A 7,678-nucleotide genomic window follows, 5' to 3' on the forward strand; every position below is an offset into this window, starting at 1 on the left:
CAGATAAGAGATCAGCCGAATGAGCAACGACCATAACGACAGCACAACCACACATCTGTTTCAATAAAAACCATCGGATTGATTCACTTCGCGAAGAACACAGCATGCACGAATTCGATTTTACGCTGACAGTCCTGAGCTTTTTAAACCTAAATGGTTAGCTCGAGAGCCTACAATAAACTTGAATTACATTACTGAGTAAGCAAACATCAAATCAAGACCTGCCATATCCACAGAAACCTGAAACAGGATACACATCAAATGTTGATCACAACAAATATCTGCCTATCTGTGATACCAAACTTGGTATGCTTACCACATTTAACTTTTGGGGTGTCATCAAAAATGATTTAATATAAAAGCTACTTGTGGATACAGTGTGTGATAGAGAAGACCTGGGAGTTCCTGCTTGTGGTTGCGGCTATGTTCTCGTAAGCTTGAAATCATTTGAAACATTTGAGTGCATCTTATTTTGACACCTACTCTAGTGTCATAGAACCCGGACACTTTGAGAAGGATTGGTGATTACTGTTGACAGAGAGGTCAGGTAAGGACAACTTTTAAATATGAACTGTCTTTTTTATAAGCAGTTAATACATGTGCAAAATGTCTCATTTATTGAATGTCTGCAGTAATTCATCCACAAATTTTCACAAAACCAAACAATAGGTTAGTACTTTATTCGCAGCAATAAACCAGTCTGAAACAGGATCGAGTCACTTTCGTGAGTCAAAGCCCACCTGTACCCGAAACAAACGACGTGAGTTTCCAGTGTGGATAAGCTTTCCTATACATCAGTGTTAAGTGCTGCTTAAGATAGATAGATAGATAGATAGATAGATAGACATTTCATGTCATTGCATATTACGCCACTAAAGCTTGGTCGAACACCAGGTGGCAGCTCAGAAATACATGGCAGAGTATACAAATATGCACACTTTGCTACACCTCCCTCATGCCCATGACCTCATACACGTCATTACCGGTACTATACATAACAAATACTCTAGAAAAAACCACATATCACCCATGATATAAATGAAAGCAGTGAACACCAAAGTTTAATTACATGGACTTAAAAACTCTAAGATTTGGCACTTTACTTTGTAATCATCTAGTCAGAAATCAGCCGCCACACGAGTACGGACGCGGAGATGGCCACTTATGGCAAAGCCGCCATCGACCTTTCGTAAGCCAGAAAGGGAGAGAATTGAGGCTCGAAAGTGCACCATTTGATGCCAAGAGTGCCTGCTACGTGGCCGATGTCAAGGAGCTTTGTACTTGTAGCACCATCGTCAAGAAAGACGTGACAAAGTCACAGTCGAAACTGGAAACTAAGGAGGTTAGTATCATAAAGTCAGAGTCAACTGGAGAATCACATGATCAGTTCTCATTGTGACAAATGTCCTATTCCCAGAGTAGGGTAGAAGCTGATCCAGCCTCCCAAGTACAAGACAGGACATGGCCATGATGACCATCTCAATGAGCTCTGTGCTGTATAACCTTCAAAGAGCGTTATGCAGCATGGATGATCTATGCAAGATTGGTCTGCCTAACGAGAAAGAGAACTGTTGCAAATTGCTATACTTGTAGAAAACATAGAGTTAACTGCTGAATCTCTATGATCACCTTCAGACCTACTCTGCAGTTTGCTGCAGTGCCACTGTGAACCCCTGCAAGTGGCTCCCAGTGTACGATCTCTGAATGTGCTCAGTGCCTATAGAGGCAAAGAAGCGTGCGAGGCTCACCCACATCTTCTCTGTCTCTGACAACGCCAGTTCATGCAAACTCGGGTAAGTCATTACCAGAACAATTTATCAGTACATGAAGTTTCTGTTGCAGTAAATCATAGTCAATTATTTTGTTTTTGCTTTCTAACAGATAGGGAGAACCAGTCTGTCTTGATCACGTGAGTTTGTCACATTTACATTTGTAGACTTTGTTTAACAAAGTTAAATATCTTGATCGTTTCATCTTATCCACTGTGTCTATACCTCAGCGGAAGAATCTGGTGCCGGGAAAAGATCAGTCTGACTCAAGCGCGATCAACCAGTACTTTCGCAACTATTGCACGTTGGTGCGACCGAAGATCGACGACTAAAAGTACGATACATTGCATGATTGCACTCAGGTTCTTTTCTCTATTGAATACTGCTCAGGAAAAATGAAGTCATTTCGATCATTACCCAAACCTGGATTGCAGGGGTCACTGGCGCAGACTATTGCGCTTTCACCTCTCTCCTAGAAGCTCTGACGGCAACGCCAGTAAACCATTAGAATGACAACTTCTCGCACTGTGAGCATGGAACACGTCTACGCATGCAGTGTCTTGGTACAGATTGCCACGTGGAGGGACAAATAGTCCTCTGATCCAAACAGGGCAATTCATCAGAATCCATTTCGGCGCATCTGGCAACCGCAAGGCGCCGATGTTGGAGACATGCGGGCACAATACTCATAGTACATACAAACGACCGAATTGGAGCATTGGCACAGGCTGTGATTTATGAACAATATTTGTAGATCTGCCGAGTAGTCAAGAGTGACATACAGCTTTCTGATGAAAGAGGCTATCACGAGCGGCTTCCAGATGATGACCGCCATCACCCGTAGCTTTGATTGGCAAGCAGATTGCGTGCAGCACATTGTTTCACCTATTTTCATATGGAACAGATCGCTCGACATTTTCACTCTCCATTTGATCTCCAGTTTCGCACTCATCTCAACTTTTCTACGACTTTCATGCGTGGCATGGGTCAGAATCACTGTGGCTAGCATTGATGACAAAGCTGAAGCTGAAGCCACTGATGCGAGTGATCTTCACTCGTAAATATGGGCATTTTTGTTTTGCATATAGTCCACTGATCCTTCGCTAAAGCCACGCCACTGACCGCCACAGGCCAAGCGTGGCTTAGCAAATCGTGCACTCAGGCACGGGAGGTAATCGCTAAAATTGAAGCTTAGGAGAATGTTATCATCGCGAAAGTGGTCAGGCTAATGTCTTGTGTTTGACTCCAGAAGACTTATGGATGCTGTTTGATTTTCGGTAATTATTAGATTGTTTTCGCCTCACTCACCCCGCCGTGCACAAACAATGCTTTGTTCCTTCAATTTGTGTGTTTACCATCTGAATGGTCACGTAGGCGTGCTGCTGCCTGCACTGGGACCTATAGGCTTTAGCTGGGTGTCTGAAATGATCTTAATCGGCTGCATACATTATGTCGTGCATATCTTCGAATGCATACTGAAGTCCCTTTGATATTTCACTCTGTTCACCACATGCCAATTATCTCCTTTGGGAATGTGACAGCCACTGCGCATTACATGCTCGAAATAAGACGCGCCAGGCAAGAAAGCTGTCAGAAGCTTTAGCAAGAGTAACCAGGAGGGCGCTCAGTGAGGAGTCAAGTGCATTTTTCCTAAAAGTGACATGTTTTGTGTCGACCTGCTTTGAACTCAGAACGCCATTGACATCTTGGGCTTCTCACCATGAAGCAGTGAAAATGGCCATCTACAAGATGACTGGTGCTGTGCCCACCACGGTAAACATTTGCAGTTCAAGCAGAAGCAGCGCGAGGAGCAGGCTGAGCCTGATGGCACAGAGGGTGAGTGTTTGATGTCAGATCAAAGCCAGCAGTCTGGGAAACAAGAGTGTTTGAGGTTCTTAATCACGATTCATGTGTCGCATACGTCACGATGCAGATCTTCTGAACTATTTCAGAGGCCGACAAGGTTGCTTACTTGCTGGGCTCCTGAATCGCCGACATGCTCTCAGGCTCCGTGCCTTTCCTAGGAGTGGAAGCTGGAAATGAGTATGACACCAAGGGACAGACTGTACCTCAGGTAACATGACACACAACATCCTACAATTTAAAATGCAAGTCTAGGACCTGCCTACGTGACTCTTTGATTAGCTAGATCTTTCAGGACTATTTGACCTCACTAGTGAGGTGCTACGCTCAGGCGGATGACTGCGGCCTGCGGAAACGGTGCTGCAGCGTTTCTCGAGAATCCTGATACAATCGATCTTGAATGCTCACACTGCCTTCCTTGGGTCCTGAGCAAGACACCTGCCGTGACATAGTTGCCACATACCCAAACCACGGCTCCTCATGGTCAGAAACACTTTGAAAGCTACAACTGAGCTCAGGGGGAAAATATCAAGAGCAACTTTCAATATTGCCCGTGGGCCCAAGATAAAGTGGCCATAAACAGCTGGCAGATTCTTTATGATGTTCACATGAAAAATATAGATATGTTGTTAATCCTGCAAGTGAACTCATAAAACTCCATCAGATTAACAGTCGCCATCTGAATAAGAAATGTTACTGGTTACATTGCAGATTACGATTTTTCCTCACAAAATTATTCAACACATTTATGCGCATGACTCAAAGCATGCTACATTTCTCCCTGCCTGATACACTCCAGTCTTCACTTCACTTAGTAGACACTAGTCGTGCACTTGATTCAGTTTCAACACTGCCAACAATATTGCCGTCGAGAGTGCCAGAGAGCAGCGACTGTTTGCTAGTCAGAGTGATTAATCATTGCGTTTCACGCTAAAGCTTTCCTTGGTAAAATCATTCCACTATGTCAAGTAATCCCATCCGCTCTGTGCAAATGTCAGCGACAGGGTACCAGCCATTCTTATCATACATCAATGGTACAGGTAGATGCGGAACCAGACCTTGGCCAGTTTGTTTCGGCGGAGGCAGCTGCCAGGAGGAAAGTAAAGGCTTTTGCCGAACACCATATGGTGCCCGGCTTTTGCTTCTAATATCTGTTGTCGGCAAAAACATCTTGTTAGCTGCCGGGCGATGCGACACCGCAAACGCATGCCAAATCACATCCTGTTTTTATTCAGGTGATGAACTCAGTGACAGCCCTGGCCAAGGCTACTCCATGAGAGGATGTCGTGGATGGTCGTTCGCATTGGCGAGATGCGACACTAAACAAGCAAGACAGTTCTACATTGGTGTCCCGACACAGCTGGTTTTGAATGAAGCTCACTACCAGAAGCTGCCACAGAACCATTCTTATTTGCTCCCGCAAGAATATAGTGGTTAATTGTCCAGTTCAACACCTTGAACAGCTGCACAACTCACCAATGAAACTGCAATAGCTTTTTCAATCATTTCACCATATTTCAACCTGATAAGATATACATATTATGTAAAGATTATCTGGTCTATTGATTTAAGATGGATTTACGTTTCGCATTGAAAGGCAACACTTTGGTGATTATATATACTTTTCAATTCTGAATATTTTTATATCACCTGCAAGAAATGCTGTTCCAGCGACCAGCTGCATCAAAACAAGGGTTACTACAGTTATTTCAGTTTTTGTACAAAGCATTAACAGCTAAGCCGTGTTTAAATGTGCCTAGAAATAACTATTTACTATTTCACAAGAAACGTTTAGAGAGTTAACAAAGTAAATGGAAGTAGAGCACCTTGTGTAGTTCTTCACCGGGACCCAGCTGACTACACAAGGGTTTAAAGAGGTGTTACGTAGTTTGCCAAGCAGCCTGCTCATTGCTCTTCATAGAGCCTCTACAGCTCCGGAATATAGCTCCTATGTTTAGCCAGTCGATTTCCTGCCGTTAGTTCGTCGCTTCTTTCTTCATTCTTCCGACACGTTAGTGTTTTCGTTTTATTAGCCATCTATGAAAAATCCGATCGCTGCCTTAAAGTCGGTTCTCGAATGGGCGATGTGAGTGTCGCGAGTTACTTTGTGACAGCGGCACTGATATCGCCATTTCCCGACGCTGAGCGCGAAAAGCGCGGTGAAGCGCCCGCTAGTAGCGATGACCACCATTCAACCGGAAGTCACTTCCAATGAGCTGTTCAGTTACAGAATTACTCAATAGCTGCATAGTTCCTTGAGAATGATGATGATCATCCCACTTTCTTCGTCATGCTGAATTTTCCATCTCAGAGATGTGGCACTACAGCTCTGAGACACCTTCAAAGAACAAGTTGCATGACCAGCATCTGAAACTAAAGATGGAGAAGTTTGCCTCAGTTGAGGCCTGATCTTCCGGTACTCACGCTGGCAACGCGGACCACAATACAGCTGGCTGGCCGAGCACGACTGTTCGTCAGCCGCGCTCGCAAACGCCTTCAGCTTTCTCCCGTCGCCGAGGGTGATAGTAACCACAGTAACCAAACCCATTTCAGGCTATACTGCATAAAGGCAACTGTAGCAGTGTTATCGTACATTTTATTTGCTCATCTCAACGAAACATGTTCAATTAAAAAATATCGACGCTACCAAGAAGGGCGCTAAGACAGCGCGGTTTCATGCAGACCGTTCACAGCCTAGGTAACGTTGCAAACGCATTCATAGCATGCATATAGCTCAGTTTATACCACCACTGATTACATGCCTGCTAAGACTCACATTTAGATTCCAGAGAATCTGTAGCCAGATGACTAACTCCACCATCCGCTTGTGCGCCGCTCGATCTTCACGAGTCAGACCCAGGCAGATAGAGACCATCACCAAGAGATTATTTGAGGAGTGGTTTTGTTTTGTTAATATGTCTCCCATTTGTGTTGCATTACACCAAGTCTATTTATTCAAAGAAGTCATTTCACGAAATACAGAAATGTAGCTTCACAGTTCGATGGAGAACTTCCCAGTCATCCGCGCTTTCAGGCAGAACGGGTGCTGAGTGGTCGAATCTTCAGCCGAATCTCGCCGACTTTCAAAGCAGAGATAATGGATATTTAACATCATTTGATAAAGACATGAACGTCTTCACACCGACCATTAACCTCATGAAAGGCATGCTGAATGCCTTCGAAGGCCAGTTCACTGACAACAAGAAGGCTTCAGAGAAGCTGCTTGGGTCACTGATACCATGATGAGCAATAGTTTCGATCATCATCAGTGTAAACACCTGCCTATTTTACTGTAGATTAATGACCGTGCAGCTGAGATGGCTCATTTTCACTAGAGAGCTGTTACGTCTCTCAAGCAAACAATGCTGTTATAGTCGCTCCAACGCTGTCACAGAACGCAACCCACACCAAGTCCCTTCCTAAATTAACCGCCCCACGAATCGTACTCACCCACGACTTTCAACGATAACCGTTTCAAATGCACGGGTATTAGTGTGCCGACAAGCGTTCACTTCATAGCGCCAGTGACCGCCGCTAAAAGCGACGAAATATCCCATCAAGTCTATTACTGCTGCCACGAGCATTTCTACGTCAATAAGAATCCACAGTTAACTGACTGTCATTCATATTTTACCAGATGGGTGTGAGAACTGTTGACAGAAGAGAGCAGCTCGCATGCGGCCAATATCGCACCACTTCACCTGAGCCTGACCATGTGTGTTTTTTGCCTTTGTTTTACAGGGCAGAAGATTCACCATCTGGAGTTCATCTCACGCCTATTTTGCGTTGGATCAGGCAGCCTGCCGGGTGTCCTGAGGAGATGAGAGATGAAAACTGTCATCTCGGTCAACATGACCGGCTTGGCCCGCGGGTCATGCTCAGCAGTGAGGCTTCCAGAAGATGACGATAGTGAGGCATGTTGAAAACAGCTCATTCTGAATCATGGTGTTACAAATACTCGGTCAATATTGTTTTACAACAGCTGCTTTCTGTCCGCAGGGTTGCTATACTCATCCACACTGTCGAATCCATTAATGTCACACTGT

The 7,678-nt window shown here is 44.6% G+C and overlaps 2 pseudogenes; both read left to right on the top strand.

Moving 5' to 3' along the window:
* The first annotated feature begins 1,118 nt into the window (after positions 1 to 1,118).
* Positions 1,119 to 1,913, top strand: LOC144515038 (myosin-2-like; annotated as a pseudogene).
* Positions 1,914 to 2,560: 647 nt separating this feature from the next.
* Positions 2,561 to 4,955, top strand: LOC144515037 (myosin heavy chain, fast skeletal muscle-like; annotated as a pseudogene).
* The last annotated feature ends 2,723 nt before the right edge of the window (positions 4,956 to 7,678 follow it).

The sequence above is a fragment of the Sander vitreus genome, unplaced genomic scaffold, assembly GCF_031162955.1.
Source record: "Sander vitreus isolate 19-12246 unplaced genomic scaffold, sanVit1 ctg857_0, whole genome shotgun sequence".
Lineage (NCBI taxonomy): Eukaryota > Metazoa > Chordata > Actinopteri > Perciformes > Percidae > Sander > Sander vitreus.